This window comes from Somniosus microcephalus, chromosome 14 (assembly GCF_052327205.1).
Source record: "Somniosus microcephalus isolate GS21.2 chromosome 14, FLI_Smic_1.0, whole genome shotgun sequence".
Lineage (NCBI taxonomy): Eukaryota > Metazoa > Chordata > Chondrichthyes > Squaliformes > Somniosidae > Somniosus > Somniosus microcephalus.
In genome coordinates, this window is record NC_141000.1 from 115,150,012 (window position 1) to 115,162,458 (window position 12,447).

Below are 12,447 nucleotides of genomic sequence, written 5' to 3' on the forward strand. Positions count from 1 at the left end.
TCCCACAAACAGCAATGTGATAATGACCAGATAATCTGTTTTTGTTATGTTGACTGAGGGATAAATATTTGCCAAGACACTGAGGAGAACTCCCCTACTCTTCTTCGAAATAGTGCCGTGGGATCTGAGCCACAGCTGACGCAGGATGACATACTAAAAGTGTACCGTGTTCTGGTGAGACGGCACCTTGAGCATGGTGTTCAGTTTTGGTCACAAGGACACGAGGAAGACATTCAATCCCTAGGGACTGTCCAGAGAAGAACCATGATAGCTGATCCCTAGCATTGAGTTCTGAAGAAGTTGTCATGGGTTACTACCATTAGGCAAGGGCAGATGGAGTTAATACAGACCAGCCATGATCTCATTGAATGGTGGAACAGGCTTGAGGGGCTGAATGGCCTACTCCTGTTCCTATGTCCTTAGCTTGAAGTAGTACTGACCATTTATCTTTCAACTTTTTTCTATACTGTTTATTCTCTTGTACATCTCTATATGTCCCCTTTGATTCACCTTCTTTCGAGACCAAAGAGCCTCAGTTTCATCAGCCTTTCCTTATAGGTACGAGAGGGCAATGTGCCTCTTAAATGTCCACGACACCATCTCACAAGGCGGATCTGCTCCTTGCCTCAGGAGGCAAAGCTCCGCTGGTGGCAAAAGTAACGATCCGTTGCCATCGTGTGCTTGGAGAGCCATCTTGTTTTGAGCTGAGTTCTTGGTGCTATAACACGGGCATCAATGTCTTTTTTACTTTGCTGTGCAATTTTTGAGCAAGAGTAAAAGGTAAAATGAAACAATAATTTGCATTTATATAGCAACTTTCATAACCTCAGGACATCCCAAAGTGCTTTACAGCCAATTAAGTTTTTTTTTGAAGTGTAGCCACTGTAGGAAATGCAGCGGATGAGTTGCGCACAGCAGGCTTCCATAAACAGCAATGAGATAAATGACCAGATAATCTGAGTGATGTTGGTTGAGGGATAAATATCGGTCAGAATGCCAGGGAGAATTTCCCTGCTCTTTTTCGAAATACTGCCATGGGAACTTTTATGTCCAACCTAAGAGGGCAGACGGGGCCTCGGTTTAATGTCTTATACGAAAGTCGGCACCTCCAACAGTGCAGCACTCCCTCAGTACGGCACTGGTGCGTCAGCCTAGATTTTGTGCTCACATGTCTGGAGTGGGACTGGAACCCACAACCTTCTGACTCAGAGACAAGAGCGCTAGCTGTTGAGCCACAGCTGTGATTGCGCAGTTATTCCAATGGTTCTGCTGGTGCAACAAATTTACCTTCTTTGCACCGCCCCCCAGTAGCTGGAGGTCTGGCATGGGCTGCTGAGCTGAGAAATGGCCAAGTCTGTTCTAGCTGTTGCCATTCCACAGGGCCTTGGATCTGCGTCCTCACTGAGCAGCAGGCTGACTGGTCCAACGGCAGCCATCAGATCTCAAAAGCCCTGAGGGACAGCGACTTGCATCGTGGCTGCTGTGGTCTGGATGCTGGCAAATCTCCCTCACTGTCGCCGCCAGAGTTGCACTCAGTGCTTCTGCAGAGGAACATAAGAACATAAGAAATAGGAGCAGGAGTCGGCCATACTGCCCCTTGAGCCTACTCCGTCATTCAATAAAATCATGGCTGATCATCGATCACAACTACACTTTCCCGCCTTATCTCCGTATCCCTTGATTCCCCTAGAATCCAAAAATCTATCTATCTCAGCCTTGAATATACTCAAAGACTCAGCATTCACAGCCCTCTGGGGCAGAGAATTCCAAAGATTCACAACCCTCTGAGTGAAGAAATTCCTCCTCATCGCAGTCTTAAATGGCCGACCCCTTATCCTGAGACTATGCCCCCTAGTTCTAGACACTCCAGCCAGGGGAAACAATCTCTCAGCATCTACCCTGTCAATCCCCTTCAGAATCTTGTATGTTTCAATGAGATCACCTCCTATTCTACACAATAGAAACATAGAAGATAGGAGCAGGAGTAGGCCATTCGGCCCTTCGAGCCTGCTCCGCCATTCAATGAGATCATGGCTGATCATCCAAATTCAGTACCCTGTCCCTGCCTTCTCCCCAAATCCCTTGATCCCTTTAGCCTTAAGAAATATATCCAACTCCGTCTTGAATATATTTAATGAACTGGCCTCCACCGCCCTCTGTGGCAGAGAATTCCACAGGGTCACCACTCTCTGGGTAAAGAAATTCCTCCTCATTTCAGTCCTAAATGGCTTACCCTTTATCCTTAGACTATGACCCCTGGTTCTGGACTCCCCGGCCATCAGAAACATCCTTCCTGCATCTAGTCTGTCCAGGCCTGACAGAATTTTATAGGTTTCGATGAGATCCCCTCTCAATCTTCTAAACTCCAGTGAGTATAAGTCCAAGCGACACAATCTCTCCTCATACGTTATTCCTGCCATCCCAGGTATCAGCCTGGTGAATCTTCGCTGCAATCCTTCCATGGCAAGAACGTCCTTCCTCAGGTAAGGCGACCAAAACTGCACACAATACTCAAGGTGTGGTCTCACCAAGGCCCTGTACAACTGTAGGAAGACATCCTTGTTCCTGTACTCGAACCCGCTTGCTACGAAGGCCAACATACCATTTGCCTTCTTAACCGCCTGCTGCACCTGCATGCTTACCTTTAGCGACTGGTGCACAAGAACACCCAGGTCTCTTTGCACTTCCCCTTCTCCCAATCTATTGCCATTCAAATAATAATCTGCCTTCCTGTTTTTGCCACCAAAGTGGATAACCTCACATTTATCCACATTATAGTGCATTTGCCATGTTTCTGCCCAATCACCCAACCTGTCCAAATCATACTGGAGTTTCACGACATCCTCCTCACAGCACACACGCCCACCCAGCTTTGTGTCGTCATCACAGGACAGCCCTCTCATCCCAGGAATCAATCTAGTGAACCTTCGGTGCACCGCCTCCAAGGCAAGTATATCCTTCCTTAGATAAGGAGACCAAGACTGTGCACACTACTCCAGGTGTGGTCTCACCAAGGCCCTGTACAATTGTAGGAGGAGGTAACAACTTCTCGCTGGCCGCCTCTTAGGTTGGAGTCGGCTGCAGATTCCTTTAAAGCCCAGTTGATGTCAACAACAAAGATCAAGCCTCCCCGATGTTGCCACAAATGAGTCTAGAATCATAGAATGGTATTGCACAGAAGGAGTCCATTCGGCCCATCGTGCCTGTGCCGGCTCTTTGAAAGTGCTCCCCAATTAGTCCCACTCCCCCGCTCTTTCCCCACAGCCCTGATTTTTCTTTCCTTTACAAGTATTTATCCAATTCCATTTTGAAAATTACTATTGAATCTGCTTCAACCACTCTCTCAGGCAGCGCATTGCAGATTGTAACAACTCACTGCGTAAAACAATTTCTCCTCATCTCCCCCTGGATTTATTTTGCCAATTATCTTAAATGTGTGTCCTCTGCAGTATATACCTGCGCACTGGTAAATCTCCCTTTTCTTTCCTGGTCCCCGCTTTGGGGTTGTCATTTTCCAGTGGATTGTATTACAAACACTAATGATTTTCTGGACTATCTACAGATGAGCCGTACCTTGAATTGGACACCACTCCCTGGGGTTTAAATTCAGTGAAATGTAACTGGGAGTAAGCACTGGAAGAAGAAGCGTGTAAAGTTTCACAGCAATCCACTGAAACGCTTGTGAGATTTACACTTCCCGTGAATGGGATGAACCTTGAAAGCCCCCATCCAGCACTGGCAAGGTGTTTGATGGATGATGTGCGTTACACACAATGAAGCGGCCCAGCCTTCAGTTAAGGCAGTACAATGCGCTGCTATGGGTAGAATGATAAAGGTTGGGAATCGTACAGGAAGGAATTGGAGCCACCAAACCCAACCCCCTCTCCCTTGCCCCAACAATGTAAAATCGCTTATTTAGACGCTACAGATAAGCAGTTTAGCAGTTCTCCTGCGGGGAGAAGAGGAAATGCTTTTTAGATTGGCTTCTGTGTAACTTCTAAAGCGAACATCTGAGATCACTATTTGCAGTATTTAAGATGCCAATAAAGCAGCCATATTTTCAGTGGCTGTTATTGATAGCCGTACCCTTAACTCTGCAAAACTCATTTATTCAGCTCAGGTTTCTAGGAATTCATTTTGTTATGACTTCCAATATATTAGGATATGTTTCTTTTTCTGTATACTGTATAGAATCATTAAATTATAGAATCCTACTGCACAGGAGGAGGCGATTCGGCCCATCGTTCTTTGAAAGAGCTGACCAATTAGTTCCACTCCCCCGCTCTTTCCACATGGCCCGGTAAATTTTTCTTTTTCAAGTATATATCCAATTTTTTTTTAAGTTAATACTGAATCTGCTTCCACCGCCCTTTCAGGCAGTGCATTCCATATCATAACAACTCGCTGCGTAAAAACAAATTCTCCTCATTCTTTAGCGAAGAACTCTTCTATATAAGTTAATACTTTAACCAAGGGTACAGGTGGTTAAGCAATTTGAAAGGCCATTCTGCCGAGAAGCAATCTCTCACATGCAGCTGAAAACTAATAAAGGACCTCAGCAATTAGAAACCCAGAACAAACCTTAGTCCTTTTTTTAAATGAGACTTGAGCACAAAATCTAGGCCGACGCTCCAGTGCAGGAGTGAGGAAGTGCTGCAGTGTCGGAGGCGCCGTCTTTCAGATGAGACGTTAAACTGTGGCCCTGTCTGCACTCTCAGGTGGACTTAAAAGTTCCTGTATCACTATTTCGAAGAAGAGGAGGGGATGGTGTCCTGGGCCAATATTCATCCCTCAGCCAACATCACTAAAGCAGATGATCGGGTCATTATCTCATTGCTGTTTGTGGGAGCTTGCTGTGTGCAAATGGGCTGCCACATTTCCTACGTTAGAATGGTGACTACATATAAAATAAAAGTACTTCATTGCTTGTAAAGCGCTTTGGGACGTCCTGAGGTCCTGAAAGGTGCTATATAAATGCAAGTCTTTCTTCCTTTAAGTTTACAATCTACGGAGGCCTCAGTTCTGTGGGAGGTTTGTTCAGTTGTTTAGTTTCTTGGCATTTTCTCCTTTGTTCATGTCCAGGTTCAGATATTCATGACCTGGAGCTGGAAGTGGAGCCAATTCAAAAATACCACAATTCAATGGGCTGCTTGTCTCTCTCTCTCTTTTCTGTGGCATTTTCTTCTCTTACCTCCTGCATGGTTCCATGGTCACTCCTCAGTGCCGTGCCCAAGTGGCTACTTCATGTGTGAGACTCGAGAGTGCGTGACAAGAGAGTCCTCAGTCATGGCAGGGGGGGGGGGGGGGGGCATCACAGACCAAATCCAATCCTACCCTCCCCTGACCTCCACATACACACACTTCCAGCATTGGTCTCTGGCCAACTTTCTTCTCCTTCACTCGAGGCCAATTATAGCATCTACTAACACCATCAACCAACTCAGCATCAAGTGGGATTAAACCTGGGACCTTCTTGGTATGTTTGACGCATCTACTAGATAAACTTGCTGAGACATCAGGGGAACTTGTGATAAAATCCTACCATTGCAGAAAATACAACAGCCACAGCAAGGTTTGAGTCCTTGGTGGTTGGAGGCTAGACGTTCAGTCTGTTATTGACTGAACACCTAAATCATACCGAAAGACAGGGATACTTTGTTTAAATGCGCAATAAAAGAGAAAGTGGAACTGGTATAAGTTTGAAATACTGCTGATGCCAGGGGTTTGTAGGTTTGGCAGTGAAACACTCACCCAACTTGGACCTTGGAACTGTTATCCTGGCAGTTCTACAACCTGAGAGGTTATATGAGCAAACTTATAAATAGTCTCTTTGCCTGCTATTCACTTAAGAGTTTTAAGAACCGAGTGTCCAATGGGCGATGCTCACATACAAACGTCTAATGCACTCATACTACATACCTGCGTCCGCTATTTTGACACAGGTGTTAACTCGATGTCGGCCCGATGTGAATGTCCCACTCCAGAGGACTGAGCACATAATCTAGGCTGATACTTCAGACCAGTACTGGAGAAGTACTGCACTGTAGGAGATGCTGGGGGAAAAATTCGGTTGGCTGCGCCACCCATTAGCGCCTAAAGAGGCCGGCAATTGGGGCGCTAACCAACTAGCGCCCGGGCGCAGCGATCCCTGCGCCTCTCCCCATATTGAGCGGACATTTAGCGCCGGCGTTAAACCGTAGCGCCCGCCCACCGGCGCACACAGATCACGACGTCATTTCAGTGTGTTCCGCCTGGCGCTAATAAGGACAGCTTACCTGAAACGTTTCCCAGTCGCTGTTGGGCTGGGGGGGCGTTCTTTAAAGGGGACTGGTGTGGAATAAAAGCGGCAGCCATTTTTGGACCACAACTTCTTAGAGAGATACAGAGAGTTGCTCAGCTGCACACAGAGAGCCCTTTCTACACTGAGCCAGCGCTGGCAGAAGAACTTCAGCCTTCTGACCATCACCTTGCTGTTGGTGAGCATCTCAAACGGCATAACTTTCTGTGCGCACTTAATATGGGGGCTGCATTGGATGGGAACATCCTGCTTCTGAATCATCTTGACAGGGCACAGAGATGCAGGGATAGAGGGGCAGGCATGGCCAGACGGAGGAGGGCCAGCAGACATCGCCACACGAGACCTTACGCTGCCAGGGTTTTCCGACAGCAATTTTCATATATGAACATGTCGGAGGAGCAGTGTTTCCGAAGGCTGCGCTTTAGTAAGGAGGTGGTGACTGAGCTGTGCCACCTGTGTCAGCCAGATCTGCAGCCTCAGCTAAGGTGCAGGACATCTCTGTCAGTGGCTTTGAAGATCACTGTTGTGCTTAACTTCTATGCAAGCAGCTCCTTTCAGGCCGCAACTGGGGACATAGCCAACATCTTGCAGTTCGCAATGCATTGCTGCATCCGTCAAGTGACTAATGCCCTCTTTAAAAGGAGGCGGCAGTACATCTCCTTCCCAATGACCCCGGACAAGCAGCGGGAGTGCACAGAGGGCTTCGCAAGAATAGCGGACTTCCCCATGGTGCAGGGCGCCATTGACTGCACGCATGTGGCTTTGCGGGCGCCTCTAGAGAATGCGGAGGAGTTCCGCAACTGCAAGGGGTTCCATTCCTTGAATGTACAGCTGGTCTGTGACCACCGACAGCTGATCCTCGCTGTGAATGCCCAGTTTCCAGGCAGCAGCCATGACGCCTTCATCCTGCGCCAGACTTCTGTGGCAGATCTTTTCGAGGCCCCGGCTCACCCAGGAGGCTGGTTTCTCGGGGACAAGGGCTATCCTCTGTGCCCGTGGCTGATGACCCCGCTCCGTTCGCCCAGCACCCCTGCTGAAGAATGCTACAATGAGAGCCATCAAGCGACCAGGAACATTATTGAGCACACAATCGGCGTGCTGAAGCAACGGTTCCGCTGTCTGGACCATTCCGGAGGAGCCCTTCAGTACTCACCTGAGCGAGTCTCCCACTTCGTGGTTGTGTGTTGCATGCTGCATAACCTGGCAATCCTCAGGACCCAGCCAATGCCACCAGACATTGAAGCACCAGCAGAGGAGGAAGAGGAGGAGGAGGAGGAGGAGAAGGAGAAGGAGGAGGAGGACCAAGACGGGAGGGAGGCACAAACTGGAAGGGCCGTCCATCAGAGGCTTATCACAAGTCGCTTCTAGGCCCCTCTCAGGGAATGCTTGCTGCCATTCCAAGAACAGGAATGGAACCGTTCTGATACCCCAAAGCCTGTGAAGGGCAAAATGTATGTAAAGAGCAGACATGGCCATTGTAAATAAAGAAAGTTGTTTATTTTACAAAATGTGCTTCCTTCCCGCATGACAAAGCAATGGCAACAAAAAGCAAAACAAACAGACTGCCACATAAGTGACTCGCACACCCGGGAGACTGTCCAAAACATAACTCACATTCAGACCAGCATCCTCGGCCTTGAATTCTACAAATAACAGGTATCCCCCACTATCAAGATCCTGGGGGTTACCATTGATCAGAAACTGAACTGGACCAGCCATATAAATACTGTGGCTACAAGAGCAGGCCAGAGGCTGGGAATTCTGCAGCGAGTGTCTCACCTCCTGACTCCCCAAAGCCTTTCCACCATCTACAAGGCACAAGTCAGGAGTGTGATGGAATACTCTCCACTTGCCTGGATGAGTGCAGCTCCAACAACACTCAAGAAGCTCGACACCATTCAGGATAAAGCAGCCCGCTTGATTGGCACTCCATCCACCACCTTCAACATTCACTCCCTCCACCACCGGCGCACTGTGGCTGCAGTGTGTACCATCTACAAGATGCACTGCAGCAACTCACCAAAGCTCCTTCAACAGCACCTTCCAAACCCACGACCTCTACCACTTAGAAGGACAAGGGCTGCAGACGCATGGGAACATCACCACCTACAAGTTCCCCTCCAAGCCACACACCATCCTGACTTGGACCTGTATCGCCGTTCCTTCACTGTCGCTGGGCCAAAATCCTGGAACTCCCTTCCTAACAGCATTGTGGGTGTACCTACACCATATGGACTGCAGCGGTTCAAGAAGGTGGCTCACCACCATCTTCTCAAGGGCAATTAGGGATGGGCACTAAATGCAGGCCTAGCCAGCGACGCCCACATCCCATCAATGAATAAAAAAAAAATCAGCAGCACCTTCTACTTTTTCCCCCTCGATGGTGATCTGCTTCGCTTGCGAGGTTGGCCCCTTCCCTCCATGCAGCTCCTCCGTAATGGGACCCCAGTGGCTGCAGCAAGGCTGGGGGAGGCCTGCTGACTGTGCGAAAGCGCAGATGCCCCTGAGGGACGGCCTGGACGAGCTCTGGGCCTGGAGGGCTCGGCTGCTGACTGCTCCAACTCTGCATGGGTGGAAGCAGTCTGTCCTACAGGTGGTGGCAGCTGCAGTGGAGACGTGCCAGTGGTGGCATCAGGAATTCTGTCATCCTGAGAGCGGACAGCAGCTCCCTGGTCGGCCGACACACTGGCACTCTGACGGGGCAGCACCGTAGCATGCGCAGCAATCGGCTGGTGCACAGATTGCTGGCCTGCTGTGGCACGGCGAGGGCCCCGGGTAATCCTGCCCAATCCAGCGAGGGTGGCAGCAGTCAGTGCTCGCGTTGCTTCAATTTGCGTCTGCATGAGACCAGCGACTGGCTGCGCGGCAGCACTCAGCACTTGCGTGGCAGGTGCCAGTGCTTCGGTGAAGCATTGGACAATCCTTGCCAGTACTGTCCCGAAGTCCTGCACACTCCTTGCCTGTGCTGCGCCAAAGTCCTGCACACTCCTTGCCTGTGCTGCGCCAAAGTCCTGGATGTGTCTCGATGGATTCAGGCATCCTTGCCACTGCAGCCATGAGCTCAGTGTGCCTCAGCCCAGCCTGGGCGCTGATTTCTGTGAGGGCACGCACCTCTTCTGCGTTCTGTGCAGCAGCACTCGTGGCCCGACTCGCCCTCTGGGGAGACGGCCCCCAAGCTTCCCTACCCCCCTCGCGTTGCTGCAGGCCACTGGGTCCAGGAGTTGCATCCTCCTCAGAGCATTCCCCCCCGCTCCCCTCCAGGGAAGTAGTCTCCCCAGCCTGCAGATGGGCTGGCTCGCCTGAGGGTGGTACGGATGGTCCGGCTTCCTCCTGCTCGTTGCCTCCCGAGTCAGTCGCAGTGGCAGTTTGAGGGCCCGGCTCCCGAGCTGGGGATGCAGCATCTGAAAGCAGGGAGGTTGAAGAGTGGCTTTAGCGAAAGGACAGGTTGACCAATCCTACGGGGGGAGCACGCTGCGTCACGGGGGGCCTTTCATGGCGTGTGTGGGCGGGGCCTAATCTTTCAAACTGCCGTTAATTTGGCCATCTTTACCTCAGCTTTTAGTTTTATTCACATTTTAACAGCTGCCACCTTCCTGTTCTATATGGCTTAATGCCAGATCATGTAGTGCAGTTGTCTTCTTAGCTATGGGGTGCTTAAAAACCTGAACTTTAATACAGGGAACTAAGGAAAAGAACAAATTAATTCCGTTTTAAATAGTATTTAGGAACAGTTAGAAATGAAGTGATCCATTTCAAGTATGAAGGAACTCAGTTGTCTTCCAGGGAAGGTCTCCCCACCTTGTGGAGCTGGAGGCCCCAGCCGGGGACTCGGGCTTTCCCCCCCTCGGCCCAGTCCTCAGCTCCGTTTGCGGCCGGGGACTCAGGCTTTCCCCCCCTCGGCCCGGTCCTCAGCTCCGTTTGCGGCCGGGGACTCAGGCTTTCCCCCTCTCGGCCCGGTCCTCGGCTCTGTTTGCGGCCGCGGGCCGGGGACTCGGGCTTTCGCCCCCTCGGCCCGGCCCCGGGTGATGTGCCTCAATAAATCCGAGACTCAATGTTAGCGGAACAAAACAAGGCTTTTATTAACTTAGAAGGTAACACACAGTGGAGAGGTGTCTTCCATCCAGAGGTCTGCAGTACTGGATGTGAGGCACGCTGAGCCTGCTTACATAGGGGCCAGGTATGGGCGGAGCCCTACACACAATACAATACAAGGTGAGGAAACGGAACTGAGGTAAGGCAAATGAAACTGAAACTAAACCACAGTCACAGGCACAATCACACAGAGAATACAGATGAGTGATGAATGGCATATTTCATCACACCGGGGCTCGGCTCCGTTTGCGGCCAGGGACTCGGGCTTTCCCCCCCTCAGCCCGGTCCCGGGGCTCGGCTCCATTTGCGGCCGTGGGCCAGGGACTCGGCCTTTCCCCCGCATGGCCCGGTCCCGGGGCTTGGCTCCGTTTGCGGCCGCGGGCCGGGGACTCGGCCTTTCCCCCCCTCGGCCCGGTCCCGGGGCTCGGCTCAGTGTCCCAGCACCGATAACCATGTGACACCCCCGCCCGGGTATCATCCTACTCGGTCCGCTCTCAGTGTCCCAGCACCGAGAACCACGTGACACCCACCCCCGCCCATGGGGTTCACCCTACTCGGTCCGCTCTCAGTGTCCCAGCCCAGGGAGGGAGGGAGGGAGCGGGCGGGCGAAAGTGATCACGTGCTTTCTCCAACAGTTTTGTTTGATTTCAAACTCTGGCGCGCTCCCTGTTTCTCGCTCCCTGTTTCTCACGCGCCGCCCACTCGCGCTCTTGCTTTTTCCCGCCTTCCCCGCCCCAATGGACGGCCGTTGGCAAACCGCCGCCACCTTTCCTGTGGCAGCTCATTGAAGCTCTTTCCGCTTTGCATTTTTATTTTTGGAATTAACTGTCACTTTTCTTCTCCAGCAATAATAATGCACTTTTTTATTAATGGCTTTCTCCTTCAAAAATCTGAAGTAGTGTCTGAAACAAGCCCAAGGTGTTTCTTCCCTCCCCTTTCATTTGAAGTTTCATCCACATTTGTTCAATTTCCAAATCTGGTAGCCTTTGACACAAACATTGGCATCTCAGATGACTGGTAAGAGTGGTAGGGTTTTTTTTGTTGTTGTTGAGAGAAACAGTGAAGTGAATTGCCAACCTCATTAGCAGTTGACCAATCAGGGGAGTGTCATAGGCGTATTACTTTTAAAAAACATTCAAAAAACGGACAAAATCCGCTCATTAGTGGTTGACCAATCAGGGGAGTGTCATAGGCGTATTTACTTTTTAAAAATGTTCAAAAAACGGACTAAATCCACTCATTAGCGGTTGCCCAATCCTACCGCTCATTAGCGTTGAATGACGTGATGGTTGACCAATCCTATGGGGGAAGCGCGGTGCGTCACGGGGGGCGTTTCATGGCATGTGTGGGCAGGGCCTGGGTTAGAGATAGAGTAAAGCTCCCTCTGCATTGCCACATCAAACACTCCCAGGGCAGCGACAGCACTGGTTAGATACCGAGTAAAGCTCCCTCTACTGTCCCATCAAACACCCGAGATCCCGGGGGAGAGGGGAGCGAGCAGCTGAGTGCAAGATAAACTGCCTACCCCTTCCCCGCGGTATCAACCGTGCGACCCGAGAGCCCGGGGGAGAGGGAAGCGAGCAGGCTCAGCTCCGTTTGCGGCCGTGGGCCGGGGACTCGGCCTTTCCACCCCCTCTCTCTCTCTCTCCTTCCCCCCTCTCTCTCTCTCTCTCCTTCCCCCCCTCTCTCTCTCTCTCCTTCCCTCTCTCTCTCTCTCCTTCCCTCTCTCTCTCTCTTCTGTCTCTCCTTCCCTCTCTCTCTCTCCCTCCCCTTCCCTCTCTCCTTCTCTCTCTCTCTCCCTCCTTCCCACTCTCTCTTTCTCCTTCCCACTCTCTCTCTCTCCTTCCCACTCTCTCTTTCTCCTTCCCTCTCTCTCTCTCTCTCCTTCCCCCTCTCTCTCTCCTTCCCCCTCTCTCTCTCTCCTTCCCCCCTCTCTCTCTCTCTCTTTTTTCTCTCTCTCTCTCTCTCTCTCTCCCTCCCCTTCCCTCTCTCCTTCTCTCTCTCTCCTTCCCACTCTCTCTTTCTCCTTCCCACTCTCTCTCTCTCCTTCCCACTCT